Source organism: Meles meles, chromosome 21, assembly GCF_922984935.1.
Source record: "Meles meles chromosome 21, mMelMel3.1 paternal haplotype, whole genome shotgun sequence".
Classification (NCBI taxonomy): Eukaryota; Metazoa; Chordata; class Mammalia; order Carnivora; family Mustelidae; genus Meles; species Meles meles.
The window spans coordinates 41795534-41810763 of NC_060086.1; the positions used below are offsets into that span (position 1 = coordinate 41795534).

At 51.8% G+C, this 15230-nt stretch overlaps 5 non-coding genes across 5 annotated transcripts; 3 read left to right on the top strand and 2 right to left on the bottom strand.

Moving 5' to 3' along the window:
• Positions 1-2654: 2654 nt before the first annotated feature.
• Positions 2655-2727, top strand: TRNAK-CUU. Its single transcript has one exon. It is a non-coding gene; the product is annotated as a tRNA-Lys (tRNA).
• A 3080-nt stretch (positions 2728-5807) lies between these two features.
• On the bottom strand, positions 5808-5879 carry TRNAP-UGG. The gene has a single exon. It is a non-coding gene; the product is annotated as a tRNA-Pro (tRNA).
• Positions 5880-6983: 1104 nt separating this feature from the next.
• Positions 6984-7056, top strand: TRNAK-CUU. Its single transcript has one exon. It is a non-coding gene; the product is annotated as a tRNA-Lys (tRNA).
• Positions 7057-7160: 104 nt separating this feature from the next.
• TRNAK-CUU lies at positions 7161-7233 on the top strand. The gene has a single exon. It is a non-coding gene; the product is annotated as a tRNA-Lys (tRNA).
• Positions 7234-9291: 2058 nt separating this feature from the next.
• Positions 9292-9482, bottom strand: LOC123934288. The gene has a single exon (XR_006816770.1). It is a non-coding gene; the product is annotated as a U2 spliceosomal RNA (small nuclear RNA).
• Between the last annotated feature and the right edge of the window lie 5748 nt (positions 9483-15230).

Below are 15230 nucleotides of genomic sequence, written 5' to 3' on the forward strand. Positions count from 1 at the left end.
GACCCGACCCCCCCACGCCACTCCCCAACACACACCCCCTTCCCCCCAATCCCACTGCAGAAGGGGAGAATAAGGCGACTGCATAGGGTCTGTCCTAAGCGTGCGGCTCACGAAATGGACACTTTGACTTCAGCTCCACGTTCTCCTCACCTCCTCTTTCCCTTCCTGGGACCTGCACAAAACCCGAGGGCCACTTCCGCCTGTGACCAGGTGCCCAGCCGCAGGTTCTGATGTCCTGCTTCAATAGGCCTTCTCTTTGCCTGATGGGGTGCCCCACCTCCCCCCCGCCAGGTGGTGCCAGCAGAAGCCTAGTGGGATCCTGAACTCTCATTCCTGTTCAGCAATCAGGAGGCCCCACCTTTGTGACCTGCTCCCCCCCAAACTAAAAGGGGGAGTCCTCTTCTCCCACCACAGGGGCTCATTTTCAGAAGTCCAAAGACATAAATAAGATCTAGAGTTTCAAAGCATAATACCAGAAATGTCCAAGATGCAATGAAAATCACTGGTCATTCTAAGAACCACGAAAATCTCAACTTGAAAGAGAGAAGGTGAAAGACACGGACACAGATTTTGGAACTGTCTGAAAGGGAGGGGAGAGGTGGGAAAGCAGCCATCCTAAAAATGTTTGAAGAAGCTTTAAAGAACTCACTTGAAACAAATTTAAAAGTTGGGAGTCTCAAAGAAATAGAAAATATCAAGGAAAACTACATGGAAAAACAGAGATGAGGACTGTGGTAACTGAAATGAAAAACTTAATGGCAAATGCATGGGCAAGACGGAAGAAAGAATAAGTGAACGGGAAGACAGAACGGCAGAAAGACCTAATCGGAAGAACACCAAAAACAGACTTCGGAGGAATGGAAGGAAGAGGAAGACGAAGGAAGGAGAGAAGGAAGGAAAGAAGGACAGAACCTCAAGGATTTGTGGGACTTTAACAAAATACCTAATGTTGGAGATGCTAGAGACCCAAAAAGAAAAGAAAGACAGGGCTAAATGTATTGGAAGAAATAGTAATGGAAGTCTATCTGTGTATTTTTTATAATTATCTTTAATGGGGCACCTGGGTAGCTCAGTTGGTTAGGCGTCTGCCTTTGGTTCAGGTCATGATCCCAGGGTCCAGGGATTGAGTCCTGTATCGGGCTCCCTGCTCAGCAGAGTCTGTTTCTCCCTCTCCCTCTGCCCCTCCCACCTGCTCATGCTCTCTCTCCCTCTCTCAAATAAATAAATAAAATCTTTATAAATAAATAGATAGGTAGACTCCATGCCCAACACAGGGCGTGAACTTACAACCCTGAGATCAGGAGTCACACGCTCTACCAACTGAGCCAGCCAGGTGTCCCTGTCCGTGTATTTTTTAAAAACACACTTTATTTTTTGGAACAATTTTAGGCCACAGAAAAACTGAGCAGAAATATAGTCTCCAAAACTCTGCCCCTGAGCGTGTGCGGCCTCCCCCATTTCTGCGTATTTTTAAAAACCCACCTTCCTCCATTTTTTTTGTTTTAAAGCACATATAGCATTGCCTCACCCACAAATGTTTTTCACTTTTGCGGGGGCGGAGGGGTGGCAAATACCTCTACAAATAAAGTCCTTTTGATTTTGAACACCCTCAGTACTGCGCACACATCCAGCACCATTAAGGATGATACCTTCCTATTCTCTCTTCCCTAGTCTGTGTACCCGTTCCCTGCCCCTTCCTTACCCCTCTCTGCACTTGCTTGGCTGGATTTATGCAGGCCAGGGGCCCCCACGGCAGGAACGGAACGTGGGGAGTCTGAAATCTCCGGGGATCCTCCGCAGATTCACTGCATTACCCCAACTCCAGAGTTTGGGGTAAGGGAGGAGCAGAGAACTGCTAAGTCCCACTCCCAGCCTGTTTATCGGAGGTTCTTTCTTGCTCTGGAAAGCCAGGCCAGGACGGGGGTGCACGGTGGGGCCTGCTCCAGCTCAGACCCACCTGGGGCTCAGGCCTGCAGACCCACAAGAACCGACCCTCTCCCCCCAGGGACGCGTTTGCCCTCGCCCCTGAGTCCCGGGAGACCGGATCCAGAGGCAGAGAGCAGCAGGCAGGTGTGACAGCAGGCACCACGGCGGTCTCCAGAGCCCTCCGCCATCCCCTGCCAGGCGGCAGGTTCCTGCAGCTCAGGATCGCCCAAGGGCAGACCAAGAAGGCATGGGGCGAAATATATATTTTTATAATTTTACATAAAAATACATTGATTTCCGATCATTCAAAGGAAGTGTAGTTGGAGTTTTCATGCAAACATGTGGGATCTGGTGGGTCTAAAACTTATTTTAAGTACACAGGTTGCTTGATAAGATAAGGGAGGATGGGTCCGGTTGCATTTCCCCATCTCGGGGCCGCACGTCCAAGGGTGGCGGGGTGTCAGCGGGCGCGGGTCTGCTCTGAGACCCGACCACGCTGCAGCGCCGCCTGGTGGCCGCAGAGCCCATCTGACTGTGGGTCGGGGCGGCTGTCAGCCTCCACTCGCTCGGGACTGTTCCCCTGCGGATTCCAGCAGCCCACACACAGGGTGCCCGCTGGCGACTCCAGAAGTGGCCATGCCCCTCCAGGACCCGCTCTGCCTGGCCATTTTGGATTGTGCGCAGCCTATCACATTCTGGGTGTCAACTGCCACCCCCTGCTGGCAACTGCCCGGCTAGCTCAGTCGGTAGAGCATGAGACTCTTAATCTCAGGGTCGTGGGTTCGAGCCCCACGTTGGGCGTCCTTTTGAACAGCGAATTCACACACATTTCTGGGACTGCTGCGCAATTCCTGCATGTTTGCTTTAGGTACAACCTCAACAGCACAGCCGGTGGGGAGGGGCAGCCTGTCACTGTCACAGTGGTGCACCAACACCTTGCCTAAGCCATCGGAGGTGACCAATGATGTTCTCCAGCCACTTTATTCCTCAACTTCCTTTTTGAGCAAAGTAACCTAGAAGGGGGTCCGGTGGAGATTGGGACCTGGCTATGAGATAAAAGCCACCCATCCCAGTTTTCCCTTGGATTCAGTCAAGGGAAGGAGCAGTACTATTATTCAGCTAAAGGTCACTGCTGAGGGAGGCCATGTGCAGTCTTGAAAGGTTGAACTTTTACTAAGTTGTCCCTTTAGGGATCAGGGTGTACTTGGGATTCCAGTGTTTATCATCACTCAATGTGGGGACACCCCCCAGGACAGGGTGACAAGCACGTGGCCATGACCACGTGTCCCAGGGAAAGCAACACCACAGTGCCAAGCACTCTCAAAAGGAGGGCTCATCTAGGATTTGACCCTGAGACCTCTTGGACCCTGAGAATCATACCCCGAGACCACCAAGCCACCACCTCTGGCTCTGGTCAGACAATCCCTCTTTCCTGTGGCTGTTGGGAAGCATTTGATTCAGGTCTCTATGGGCAGGAAGAGAATTGCGGGGTGGGGGGGGGTCAGCCTTGGGACACTAAGACAAAGTCAGCAAGTCCCTAGTCCAATTTTGGGGTCACAGGTGGAAAATGGAGACCAAGGCTTGGGAAATCTTCCCCAGGTCCTCCTTTTGTCACCAGGCTAAGGGCTGGCTCTGGAATGAAGCTGAGAGCAGGGTTTGGACACCCTCCCCCGACCCAAACACCACCCAAGGCAAGACCATACCCCCTCCCAAGCCACACACTGGAGGGACCTTCTGTCTAACCTGAGCGTCACCCTCACTTCTGCCCAGGGATCTGCCTCCTGGACCCCAAGATGCACATCCCAGCGCAGGCACAGTAAGGAGGGACTTTATAAGGGATGGTGGGTGTTCAAATGTGAAGAAAGGATGAGGTAGGACATTAAGAAATTTGGGTAGCCCTCAGAGAAGCCCTATCTTGCCACTGCCCATAACTGGGGTCAAGGCGGCTCTTTGTCCACTGACTGCACCTGGACACATGGCCTTGGAGCCCAGACCTGATCCAGCCACTCAGGTCCAGCTGGGATCTGGGTCAGCTGCACATTGGGCCCGTCACTGGTCCATCTACACAGGCCCAGACCCTATTTCAGCTCTGCTGGGGACTGCATCCATGCCTTGAAATGACTGGAAAATGCCAACTGTGGGCTCCTTGGGAATCCGAAGCAGAAGGGAGAATGTGCTCTCCTCCACTGAGCCCTCTTCCTCTGCTGAGCCCCAGCTAAAGCTAAATCCAGGGAAAGGGGTGCCTGGGTGACTCAGTCAGTTGAGCATGAAACTCTTGGTTTCCGCTTGAGTGGTGATCTTGGAGTCAGGGAGCAGAGCCCCTGCCTCAGGCTCTGTACTCAGTGGGAAGCCAGTCTGCTTGTCTCTCTCTCCCTCTGCTCCTTCCCCTGCTCACTCTCTCTTTCTCTCTCTCATATAAGTAAATAAAATCTTAGGGGAAAAAAAGGTTAAATCCAGGGCTGGATGTAAAGATGGGGGGGGCAGACCCCGAGGGAGGGATGCTGTTGATTCAGAAGAGGATTTTGGAGAGGAAGCATTCCACTGGTGAGGTGAAGAGGATTTTGGTGAGGAACCATCCCCTTAAGGGATGGGAGACTTGAATGGTTCTGGCCACAGGAGAAGGCAGGGCTGGCCAGGGAGGTCGATTACCTTAGTTAACCTCCACCAGGCCTCAGGTCTGGAGAGACCTCTCCTAGCATCCCAGTGGGCCCCAGGATCTGTGCAGACCTGCTCCTCTCAGGGACTCCAGAATCAGGAGGCATAAAAGGGATACCGCCCTGGGGCTTAAGTGAAGAAACTGGGTCAGAAAGGAGGCCCACCAGTCTGTACTTGCAGGCAGCCGCCTGGTGAGGGCTCTGTGCCACAATCCGGGGGCTGACTCTGGGATTGAGATCAGGAAGTTCCTCCCAGACTGGGGGCCCCTGAAATTTCCACCAAAGCCTTCTGCCCGGCCCATATGAACCAAGGAGAGATTTTTCTTCCCAGGGTTGGCCAATTCCTAGAGATAGCAAATTGTCCTAAACATTTCAAGTGCAAACCAACAGTTCCAGAGTCTACAGCCCCCAATCACCTCCTTCAGTGGGCTCTCACACTGGGGGTTCCTATCCCCCTTCCAGGATCACCCCAATGCCAAGAAACAGACAACTATGGACAGAGCTATGTTCCAGAAGCAGCTGAAATTAGTGCAGACTAGCCCATCTAAGCCTGTTCCCTCTGCCTCACCTGTCTCACCTTCACTGAAACCACAAGAAAGGCTCTGGACCACATTTTCTAGAACTTTCTCTGCTCCTGGACTACCCAGAGCCTCCTCTGTGCCCTCCCCACGCCCCACCTCCACCCCCTCTACCCCAGGGCAGGATCTGCCCTTCTGCTTGGGAGCTATGAGCCTCAACCCATCTTTTCAATGGCTCATCTGCTGGGCCGCCATCCCTAAATAGTAAGAAAGCCCCTCCAAACACAGCCCTTCTTCCAGCGTGGCTGGGGCGCCTATGGGGGGCCCTAGTCCTTCATGGTCCCAAAACTAAGGCTGAATCTCTCCCCATGCCCAATTTCCACTGTGGTTTCCTTCCTTCCCTTGTCTGTGGAATGGCTTTCTGGTAGTCCCTCAAGAAGGAAAAAGACGTATGCAAACGACCTTTTACACCACAAAGCAAAAAAAAAAAAAAAAAAAAAAAAAAAGTGCCGAGAGGAAGTGGGGTCGTTATCCCTGAGGCTGGGACTCCCTGGTGCTTGCACAGCCCCGCACACAGACCAGATCTCCTGCTCTCGGAGAAGCAGACTGGCCTGTGGTGGACGCAAGTTTCCTCTTGCCCAGGACCTCCCGCGTGACGCAAGTTTCCTCTTGCCCAGGACCTCCCGCGTGACACCCCGTTCCAAAAGACGGGCTCGTCCGGGATTTGAACCCGGGACCTCTCGCACCCAAAGCGAGAATCATACCCCTAGACCAACGAGCCGCCCTGGAGCAGTCCTCCTGACATTTGTCCTTGGAGGCTTGTGCCCTGGCCTCAGGGCACTCCCCTAGTCCTACCAGTCCTGGCTTCCTGATCCCTCGGGAGAGTGCGCGGAGGGAGGTTTCGGTTTCGATTCCAGAAGTGGAGGGGGTGCAATGCAGCCAGGACCTGGCGGGGAGAGAGCGCCGCGGCCCATCCTGTCCTAGACCCTCAGGCCCCCTCCCCACTCCGGCCCCTGCCCCACAACGACGGCCCCGCCCTCGCCGAGAGCTACCCAGCGCCGAGCAACCAGAGGCGGCGGCAGGTGACCCTGCGGAGGGAGTCTGTGTGGCCCGGTGAACAGGAAGGTCTCGCGGTGGACCCCAGCCCAGAAATTGCACCCAACGTGGGATACAGTCCCGGAGCCTGAGAATGAGTCTCTGCTGCCTCCCAACCGGCCAGCCGAGCCCAGTCGAGCCTCCAAGCCAGCGAAGGACCTCAGGGCTCCTGTCCTCACTCGAGCCCTCCCCCGCCCCGGACCCGGGCTCGACCCCAGAAGCCCCTCGCAATTGTGGAACCCCGAGGCAGGGGTCAGAACTGGGATTAGGGCTCACTTCTTCCCAAACGGGCAGCTGCGCCAACGCTCCAGACTTTTACTTCCTATCTTCTCTTTCCTCCTGCGCTAACAAGGGGTCCAGCACCGACTTGGGGTGGAGGGTTTTCCCGGCTTGTCCCGGCAGCGAGCCCCTGGAGTCCTTCTGATTCGCTTCTTGCTGCCCACTGAAAAGGGGGGACACCTGGAAACCCACGGATCGTCTGTGACTGGAACCTGGCACCTCTCACATCCTAATAGAGGATCATACCACGTTCCTTACTGGCCAGCCCCCGTGGTGCTCAGCCCTATGCCCTCACCCCAGACCCGGCTCCCCCGAGCCGCTGGGCCACGCAGACACACCGACAGCATAGCACAGCGCCGCGCACAGTGGCCTGCCCCCGCTCCTTGTGGAAAGGAACTCGAATTCAGCGTTGTGCCGGGGAGGGAGCACAGGACCTGCCCTTAACAGGTTCAGGACAGCAAAATTCCTCTAGTATACCTGGCAGCTTGTGCCGTGGCAATGCCTTACATCCGCCCGGCTAGCTCAGTCGGTAGAGCATGAGACTCTTAATCTCAGGGTCGTGGGTTCGAGCCCCACGTTGGGCGTGGCTTTTGTCCCAATGGCCCTACAACTAAACAGGGGACTGGGACTATCCCTTACTAAGAGGAACCTGTCCGGGTCCAAGGAGGCCAGGCAATGCCTTACATCCGCCCGGCTAGCTCAGTCGGTAGAGCATGAGACTCTTAATCTCAGGGTCGTGGGTTCGAGCCCCACGTTGGGCGTGGCTTTTGTCCCAATGGCCCTACAACTAAACAGGGGACTAGGACTATCCCTTACTAAGAGGAACCTGTCCGGGTCCAAGGAGGCCAGGATGCCGGGCAACTTGCTTCCGTTGTTTAGATTCCATTATATGTAATTTTTAATTTTACAAAAGTTGAAATTTATGATATTTAGCGAAAGTTCCAGGTACAGTATACACAGCAGTCAGAAGCCTCTCTGAGGAGTTCCCCTTCTAGTAACTTCCTTGAAGTTGGCAAGATCTGGTCAGGCACTAAGCAGCCCAACCCAAGAATATCGCCCAACATAGGGCTCAAACCCACCGCTTAAGGGGTTAAGTCCACTCGAACCCACTACTTACGGGGTTAAGTCTCAGCTCTGTGGGCTGAGGGAGAGCTACAGATAGACAGCACGGAGTGGATTTTCAGCTAAAGGTGGAACCTCATCAACTCTGGCCCTGACTGGGGACCCACACGGGCCCCATCTGTAACGGGGGTGCTCCCCCTTCCTGACCCGGGTCTTCTCCAGTAGTGCGCCCCGCCCAGGCTTCCCTCACTGGTGGACAGAGAAGCGGCAGTCCAGCCCTGTCCCAACTCCTCTCCTCTTTCTGAAGTAAAAATTAGAAATCGCGGGATACTCTGAGGACAGGTTAGTGTGTCCACTCGTTGAGAAGCAAGCAGAGAGAGAACCGGATTTCTTTCTGTGGAAGGATATGAGAGCCCACAGGCTTAGCGACCCAGATCCTGAGGCTCTTCAACAAGCGTGAGTCAGGATGTCGTGTCCTCGGAGTAATGCTGGTTTCCAGGGGTCCATTCCTCCGGCCACTACTGCTGCTGTGGCACCCAGCCTCTCTAGGTCCTGCTGCATCCCAGAAAACCCACGCTTCCACAGGGGTGAGGAAGTGGGATAGGGAGTGAGGAGACATGTGCCAGGTACCTCTTGGTGGCTGGGCCAGGGCACCCTACCCATCCAAAAGAGATTGTATTTGGGACACCTGGGTGGCTCACTCCATCGAGCGAATGACTCTTGGTTTCAGCTCAGGTCGTGATCTCAGGGTTAGGAGATGGAAGCCCCACAGTGGGCTCTGTGCTTAGCATGGAATCTGCTTGGGACTCTCTCTCCCTCTCCCTCATTCTCTCTTTCTCTCAAATAAATAAATAAATCCTTAAAGAGAGAGACTGTATTTTTCAGAGTTCTCTGGGGAAACAGAACATAGAAAGATAGAAGAGACAGAGATCTATCTGGATTGATTTTTTTTTAATATTTTATTTATTTATTTGACAGAGAGAGAGAAGTCACAAGTAGTCAGAGAGGCAGGCAGAGAGAGAGGGAGAAACAGGCTCCTCACTGAACCGAGAGCCCGATGCGGGGCTCGATCCCAGGACCCTGAAATCTTGACCTGAGCCGAAGGCAGAGGCCTAAACCACTGAGCCACCCAGGCGCCCCTGGATTGATTTTTTTAGAAAGATTTTATTTATTTATTTATTTGACAGAGAGAAAGATTTGACAGAGAGAAAGAGTAAGCAGAGAGGCAGGCAGAGAGAGACAGGGGGAAGCAGGCTCCCCGCTGAGCAGAGAGCCCGACTCAGGGCTCGATTCCAGGACCCTGAGACCATGACCTGAGCCAAAGGCAGAGACCCAACCTACTAGGCCACCCAGGTGCCCCTGGATTGATTTTTAAAGAACTGACTCACAGGTTGGCAGCTGGAAATTCCAGCAAAAGTAGATACTGCAGTCTTGAGTCAGAATGCCTCAGAGGTAGCATTCCTTCCTCCTGAGGGAGCCTAGTCTTTGCTCCTGAGACCTTCAACTGATTGGACAAGGCCCACCTGCATTGTGGAAGGTCATCTGCTTCACCAAGTCTACCGATTTAAATGTTAATTGAATCTAAAAAAAATTACCTTTACAGCAACATCTAGACTTGTGTTTGACCAAACATTTGGGCACCACAGCCTGGCCAAGATGACATAAATTAACCATCATGGGGTCCTACCGAGTGCTAGGCTTCTTTCTTTTTTTTTTTTCTCCTACTTTTTCCTTCTACTTATTTACTACTTTACTGGGGAGGGTGCACCGTTCCTGGAGATACTGCAATACCAGGTGAATGCGTGGAGTGGACAGAGCAAGCTCCTATTCCAACTCCTTACTCCAAAAATCCATTTAATATATTGTCCTCGGATAGAGGACGTATCAGATATTAAACTGATAAGAACAGATACTACACTTGATCTTAGCCAAAAGGCCGAGAAGCGATTACTAGGCTTCTTTCTTAATAACAGGGGATGCAAGGTACACAAGCTTACCTTCTCCTTCGGATATGTCACAGTACCTGCCGGATCAGAGAACATCACTCCCAAGCTTCTTGAAGATGCTGGTGCCTCCCGTCCACTGGGCATGCGTTATTCCTTTGGTAAACGGCATTGCCTCCAGGCACTGCCAAACACACAAACAGCAGCGGGTGTTTGTTCTGATGGTGCCAGCCACTCTACATGCCTGTGTCTCTGTCCCTTCTGATTCTTTTCTCCACCATTTGCCGTGGTATTTCTGGCAACTCTACTTCATTTCAGGAAGCTGAATGGGCTGTGTATTATACAGGTGGAGGGATGCTTGCCAGGGTGTTAAGGTCTATGTCAAGAAAGAGTCCCATACAGATCATCTGTCCCTTTTCCAGCTTTTTATGCTCCCGACCCTGATCCAGGACGGGTTACTGCTGATGCGTTACCCAGGTGCTATGGTGCTGGGTTTAGAGCTCCCCTCCTTCTGAGCAGTGGCTGGACTTTCTCAGTTGAGATGGGTCCCATGTTCAGCCCGGTGGCGTGGAGGAGGAGTAGAATCTTGAAGAGATGAAACATTGTCTTGTAAGCATCTGCCTCATCTGAGGTTCCTCCCAGCCTTGAGGCAAGAAGGGGTGGAGGCCTGGGTCTCCATCCATCGCCCCACCTAGCCCCATTCCAAGTCTCTGGGTCCCACTTCTTCCCTCTCAGCACCCTGACATTGGCATAAGCGATCTGCCAATGGTGAGAATTCAGCTTTTTCTCAGCATCTGCTCTTTTTACACCGAGGCCCCAAGCCTGGTCTTCAGCTTCACTGGCCCTTCAGGGGAAGGACACGTGGGCTGCTTTCCAGGCTGCCAGAGTGCACGGAATTGGTCATCAGTCAACAAAAGCATGTCATTCTTTTGTCTCAGTGCGTTTAAGATGGTCTCCAACAGCCTAACCAAGGAGGTAAGGGACCGGTACTCTGCAAACTATGAAACATTGAGGAAAGAAACCAAAGACAATGCAAAGAAATGGAAAGACATTCCATGTTCATGGATTAGAAGAGTGAATATTGTTAAAATGTCTATACTGTCCAAAGCAATCTACACATTTAAGGTAACCCCTGTCAGGATACCAGCAGCATTTTTCACAGAATGGGAAAAGAGAATCCCTAAAATTTGTATGGAACCATCAGAGATTCTGAATAACCAGAAAAATCTTTTTTTTAAAAGATTTTATGTATTCACCTAGAAAGAGTGCACAAGTGGGGAGGAGGGGCAGAGGGAAAGGAAAGGAAAGGAAAGAATCCGCAGCAGACCCCACGAGGAGCACCGAGCCCGATGCAGAGCTTGACCTGAGCCGAAATCAAGTCAGATGACTGAGCCATCCAGGCAGCCAACTCTAGCCAAAGCAATCTTGAAAAAGAAAAGCAAAGCAGGAGGCATCACAGTTCCTGACTTCAATTATTATTACAAAGTCGTAGTGACCAAAACAGTATGGTACAGGCACAAAAACAGACACATAGATCAGGAAACAGAAGAGAAAACTCAGAAATAAATCCACAATTAAAATATTTATTTACTTAACTAATCTCTACCCCCAAGGTGGGGCTCAACCTCATGACTCCAAGATCAAGAGTTGCATGCTTTTCTGAGCCAGCCAGGTACCCCAAATAAATTCACAATTATATGGTCAATTAACTTTTGACAAAGTAGGAAAGAATGTCCGATGCAAAAAAAGACTGTTCAACAAATGGTGCTGGGAAAATCAGACAGCTACAAGCAAAAGAATGAAACGGGACAACTTCCTTACACCATACACAAAGATAAATTCAAAATGTTTTACAGACCTAATGTGAGACCTGAAACCATAAAACTCTTAGAGGAGAACACAGGCAGTAATTTCTTTGACATCAGCTGTAGCAACTTCTGGCTAGACATGTCTCCAGAGGCAAGAGAAAAAAAAAAATGATGGAGACTACATCAAAATAAAAACTGCACAGTAAAGTTAATGATGAACAAAAAACTAAAAGGTAACCTATGGAATGGGAGAAGATATTTGTAAATGACATATTTGATAAAGAGTTAGCATCCAAAATATATGAAGAACTTATAAAACTCAAGACTCCAAAAAAGGCATAATCCAACTGAAAAATGAGCACAGGGCACCTGGCTGGCTCAGTCCGTGGAGCATGTGACCTTTGATCTCAGAGTTGTGAATTCAGGCCCCGCTGGGGTGTAGAGATTATTTAAAAAAAAAAAAATTATTTTAAAAACCTTTTTTAAAAAAATAAAAAATAGGCACAAACGGACATTTCTCCAAAGAACATATCCAGACGGTCAACAGACATGAGAAAATGGTCACCGTCACTCATCATCAGAGCAGTGCAAATCAAAACTATAATGCGATATCATCTCACACCTGTCAGGATGGCTAAAGTCAACAAAAGAAGAAACAGCAGGTGTTGGAGATGATGCAGAGAAAGAGGAACCCTCATGCACTGTTGATGGGAATGCAAACTGGTGCAGCCACCTTACAAGACAGACCTTCCTCAAAAAGTTAAAAATAACTACCTTTTGACCCAACAATTGCACAATTGAGTATTTACCCAATGAACACAAGCACAAAAATTCAAAGGGATTCATGTAACCTGATGTTTATAGCAGAATTTTTAGAACAGCCAAATTACGGAAGCAGCCCAAGTCTCCCTCGGCTGATGAGGATAAAGAAGACGTGGTAAGGGCGCCTCGGTGGCTCAGGTCATGATCCCCGAGTCCTAGGATCGAGCCCCGCATCGGACTCTGCTCAGCAGGGAGCCTGCTTCCTCCTCTCTCTCTCTCTCTGCCTGCTTCTCTGCCTACTTGTGATCTCTGTCTGTCAAATAAATAAATAAAATCTTAAAAAAAAAAAAAGAAGAAGAAGAAGACATGGTATGTCTTAGCTATATGGTATGTGTAGCTATAAAAAGCGGAATATTACTCAGCCGCGAAAAAGAAAGCGATCTTGCCTCTTGCACCAACACAGGTGGAGCTCGGGAGTATAATACTAAGCAAGATAAGTCAGCCCGAGAAAGACGAGTGCCACATGAGTTCACACATACGTGGAGTTTAAGAAACAAAACAAACAAGCAAAGGGAGAGGAGAGGAGAGAGACAAATCAAGAAGCCGACTCTTAACCACAGAGAACGGCGGGTGGCTGGGGAAGTGGGGGTGGTGGGGGGGATGGGGATGGCGCACGCACCTGCGATGAGCCGGGTCATGCCGGAAGTGCCCGGTCACTATACTGTACACCTGAATCTACTGTCACACTAGGTTAACCAAATGGAATTAAAATAAAAACTTAAAAAGAAAGATACTCGGCAGCAGCCGCATCATCCCCCGGGCCTTACCGGGCCTTTCCCACTGTGTCGCTGAGGTGCGGGGAGCCGCGGGACAAGCGCAGCTCGTCTCCCAGCGCCTCCCGTCTATCCGCGGCCACCGCGGCCGACGGTCGGAATAGAGGCCGCGCTGTGGCGCCCCGGCCTTTCTCAAAACCCTCCCCGGCCCGGGGGTGTGTGGTCCTCCGTGCCAGGCGGCCAGCAGGGGACCCAACCTCAGAACCTCATCGGGGAGTCCGGTTCCAACAGCTGAGGGAACAGCTCTCCCGGGGGCAAGTCTGAGGCGGGGAGCAGGACGGGAACGCGCTCAGGAAGCGGCTGGAAGGAAGGGGCGCGGGCGGCGGGGCAGGGCAGGGCGCAAGTGATCACACTCTTCTCTCCCGGCTTCCTGCTCACCCTTCTAGACCCTACTGGGTGCCACTCTGCTTGGCCGGCGGGCCCGCGTTAGGTTTTGCAGACTGGAGGCCTCGACGGAGCGCTGGAGGATGAAGGGACGCGCAGCTTCCGGTTTCCTGTTCCCGCCAAGCCGCGCCCCGCCCCCCTCATCCCGGAAGTAACCGTTCGCTCCGGGAACACCGGCTGAACCCAGTGTGAGATCTCCCGGCCCTCCCAGAATCCGCCTCATCACGGCTCCTGAGAGGCTCCGGCGTGAGCCGCCTGACGGGGGGGACCCTCCTCGGAACTCAGTGACACCCAGGCTAGCCGCGCAGCACTCTTCCTCCGAGATCTGCTCCCAAGCTCCTCGAGGCCACCTGCAAGCTTCTGATGCTTCATGACCGCGACCTCTCCCCTTGGCCGGCGGCTCTGCAGGTCAGAGCCCCTTTCTGTGGTACCTTTCTGCCTCCTCCACTGCCTCGGGGGCCACTCTTTGTACCCAGTTAACCACTGTTCTTCCCACAGTCTGTTAAAATCAGGGATGGCTTTGCTTCCGCCCGCCCCTGCTGGATACCACTGACAAAACGCCTACAGTATATTGAGCGTGTTCAGTGTAGTGGTTTTGATCCGTACACGTTGTGGACTGAGCCCCACAATCAAGCTAATGAACACACCCATCACCTCACCTGGTTACTCCAGATCTACCCCCTTAGCAAATTTCAAGCCCACGATACAGTGAGCAATAGCTCACTCTCGTCACCATGCTGCGAATTAGGTTCCCGCAACTCATTCCTCTTACATCTGAAAGTTTGTATCCTTTGACCAACCTTCCCTGGTTCCCCCAACACCCACGGGTGGGTTTGCTGCCTGGACCTTGATTTGGTGAGGAGGTTGAAGGCAACCGAGCTCCTTGCCCGTGGGAACTGGGACGCCAGTCACTGACGGCACACGGTGGCATCACGATCAAGCCACGTATCACGTGGTTGATTATGATGAAACGGTGCCCGGAAGGACCACGTGGCCACTGTCCTTAACTGCTGTGGCAGCAAAGGTGATTATGAGGACTGTGGCCTGGAAGGGATTCTTTTGAGGGCCCCTGGTTTGCTCACCAAAAGGAAATGGCCAGACCGGGTCTTTAAACTTTCAGCCTAAGTCATGTTCAGAAGCCCAGGGACATTACATGACTGGCATGAAATAATCTTATAGCTGCGGGGCTGATACTGCTAAAGATGGAACCCATCACTGAAATGTACGCGTTGTGGAACAACATTGGAAGTTGAGTTCACAGCCTCAGGAAATCTTTCACGTGAAAGAAATGACACTGATTATGAAGGAGTTGGGCCAAAGACGTGGAGACCTCCGGGTGGGCTCGAATAAAGTTGATCTGGGTTTCCTCCTCAGCAAAATCGGTCTGCAATCTGCAGACAGGAGGCTTCCGATGTTTCAATGTCCTATAATAATCTCACCCAGAGCACTTGTCTTCCAAGGGGATGGCAGTGCTCCACAAAGCCCACACCAACCACCCTTGTTAGCACTGGCCCCATGTGGCCCCATGACTACAGCCAGATCAGCATGCTGTGGGCAGTGACCCAGGAGGAAATAGCTTATTCAGCCAAAGAATTGCAAGTGGTGTTCGTTTATGCCAGCAGAGACCCGGGAAAGACATGTGGGAAGGAACCTAAGGGCACTGGAGTAAGGAGGATGAGATACGATTGTGCACCTGGTGTTTATTGACCTGGGAGCACTTTCCAGAAAGCCTATACTTAACATGTTATTTTGTGCCGCTGAATGTGGTTCTGCCAGGTTTCTGGGTTGGTTGGCTAAGCATTGAACTCACTGGTAGCCTATAATGACACTGAAACGTGAGAACGTCCCTGGCATCACGTAGAGAAAGGAAGCCACAGACTTAGATGGGGATGCTGGAACAGATCTGCCACACATGATGTGGACACCCACCACCCGCTGACATCGCCCAGAAGACATACCTTTCAAG